Source organism: Mustela nigripes, unplaced genomic scaffold, assembly GCF_022355385.1.
Source record: "Mustela nigripes isolate SB6536 unplaced genomic scaffold, MUSNIG.SB6536 HiC_scaffold_1818, whole genome shotgun sequence".
Lineage (NCBI taxonomy): Eukaryota > Metazoa > Chordata > Mammalia > Carnivora > Mustelidae > Mustela > Mustela nigripes.
The window spans coordinates 1,352-3,908 of NW_026741225.1; the positions used below are offsets into that span (position 1 = coordinate 1,352).

The 2,557-nt window shown below is 49.1% G+C and overlaps 1 pseudogene; it reads left to right on the top strand.

Moving 5' to 3' along the window:
• The first annotated feature begins 1,877 nt into the window (after positions 1-1,877).
• On the top strand, positions 1,878-1,996 carry LOC132008878 (5S ribosomal RNA; annotated as a pseudogene).
• Positions 1,997-2,557: the final 561 nt, after the last annotated feature.

Genomic DNA, 2,557 nt, shown 5'->3' on the forward strand with positions numbered 1-2,557 from the left:
CTGTTTGTTATGGTTGAAGGAATGTGGCAAGCAGAGAGTAAGGGGACGCTGGCTTTCATCTCTCTGTTCCTCATAATAGATGGTCTTCTCCCTCACTCATTTCATGTGTTAAGGGCTATAACGAGCCACCTGGAGTTAGTCAAATGCCGGGTTGAGGTGTCCAATGCTGATGCTCATTAGAACCGGGCGTGGAATATGAGTGCCTAGTTGGCCACTTTTGGTAAGCAGAACTGGCACTGTGGGATGAACCGACCTCGAGACAAAGACTTTAAGGAATATTCCCAAGCAGCTGCCGAAACTTCTTTTGTTTCGGGGAATTCCTTGCCTTCTCTGGCCTGACGTGGACTGCCTAGCCTCTCCCCCTTGCTGGCAGGGAAAGCATGGCATCTGAAGTGGAATGGGCCCAGGTGGAACATGAAGTTTGTTGGCGAAGGGATGGCTGGGCTGATGGTTAACTGTCTGTTTCAAGGGTTTAATGAGTAATTGTTAAAGTGGCTTCTGAAGTATTTGGTAACCTGAAGCTGTGAAGGGTTGCTTGAATGACAAATGGAGTTAAATTTGTTGGACATCTAGATCCTAACCAAATGGGATGAAATGCTAGGGCGCTGGTTGCTGGAACTGGGTTTGTACTTTTGAAATCTGCTGGTGAACACATTCTGTGCTTAACTGATTGATAAATTTGCCATCTAAAGAATTCTGTTGTAACAACTCACAATTGGTTTTGTCTTCAGTAGAGGTTAAGGTATTTCTAAGAGTACAAAATTCTGTTAAGTGCAATTAAGACTGATGGAAATGAGAAAAGCAACTCTGTATGTAAAAAGTAGGAGATATGTAAAAAGAGAGAAAAGCAGCCCTGAGACCACTGTCGGAGCTAAATTCATTCGTAAAAGAATGGAAGGGGAGACTGATCACCTCCCATTAGCCAGGGATACCCAAAGGGGAGGATGTACAACCTGTTTGAATCTGGAGAGTGCCTGACTGTGTGAATGTATCTCTATGGCTCCACCGCTTCCGCTATGGAGTCTGAATGGACTGCACCCTGAATCTTGCAGGGCATCATATGGCATAACGGTCATCTACTCCATGGAGTAGCCTGGTCCAGGGTTTATACGGACAGACCTTAGATAAGACGCTCCTAAGTTCCCACAAGGGACGCGAGCAGGACAGCATCCAGGGACAGCCCTGCTCCGATGGCAGAGCAGACCACAGCTGTTCTCTCTGGGCTCCTCCCCCCAGAATCTGGGAGACGGAACAGGGGAAATTCTGTGCAGTGAATTTGGGCTCTGCTCAGCACCTCTGTGTTGGCTTTCAGACCTAGAAAAACGAGAGTCTGAGGGTCCACTTTGAGTCTAGGAAGCCATCTTCCAAGGGGAAGACAACTCTCTGAAGCTCCATGAGCTGCCCGTCCCTCTTCTCTGATGTCTGGACTTGATGGGTCACACAAGGGCCCATGGGAGGAGCTCGGGAGTCAAGGCTTCAAATCTTGGCCATTGGAGGCTGCCAGGGACCTGTCCCGATTGATACATGTGCAGCTGCTGGCACGTTCCTGAATATGCTGGCTCTCTGCAGCCTCTGCATCTCTGAACAACATGTCCATCTGTCTGAAACATCATTCTGTTCCAAGCACTTAGAAACCCTCCACTACCTCCTCCTTTGTACAGAATGGGTATGACCACAAGGCATCAGTAGCCCAAGAAGGCCAGGGGCCAACGTAACTGTGAACGAGAGAGATATGGTAGCTAACCAAGCCTGGACAGATTAAGGTAACAGTAGGGTATGAGAAAGTTCAGCTTCCTCCAGCAAGGGGAAGACGGTTCCATGTTACATAGGGTGTCGCGTACACTCATCTGAGAATATCAGGTAAGAACCCTATGATTGTCTACGGCCATACCACCCTGAACATGCCGGATCTCATCTGATCTCAGAAGCTAAGCAGGGTCGGGCCTGGTTAGTACTTGGATGGAAGACTGCCAGGGAATACCGGTTGCTTTCACTTTGATCACCAAGAGGGAATTTCTTTGGATGGTGGGCTACTGCAGGCTGTGGATGCTGCCTTCATGGAGATGGCACAACCTCTCTACGAACTGGCTAAGGGAGGACTCACTATGGTAGAGTGTGGACAGCTGAGGCAGAAGGAGCATTTTGGGAATTACAAAGAGCCTTACTGTGTGCCCCAGCATTGGTCATCCCAGATGTTACCGACCCCTTCCACTTGTATGTGGATGGAAAGGCAGGGCTGACTAAAGGAGTTTTGACTCAGACTCTGGGGCCTTGGTGAAGGCCAGTGGCCTATCTTAGCAAGAAACTAGATCCAGTAGCAGCTGGGTTCCCCCTTTGTTTCTGCATAATTGCTGCCATGGCCCTCCTGGTCAAGGATGCATGCAAATTGACTCTGGGTCAAAATCTCATATTGACCACCACCCACGTTATTGAGGGCCTTCTCCGGACTCCACCAGACCGGTGGATGACAAATGCCCGAGTGACAAGGTATCAGGCCCTCCTCCTGAATGAAGAAAAGTGATCTTCTGGCCCCCGTTAGTGCTAAATCCAGCCACGT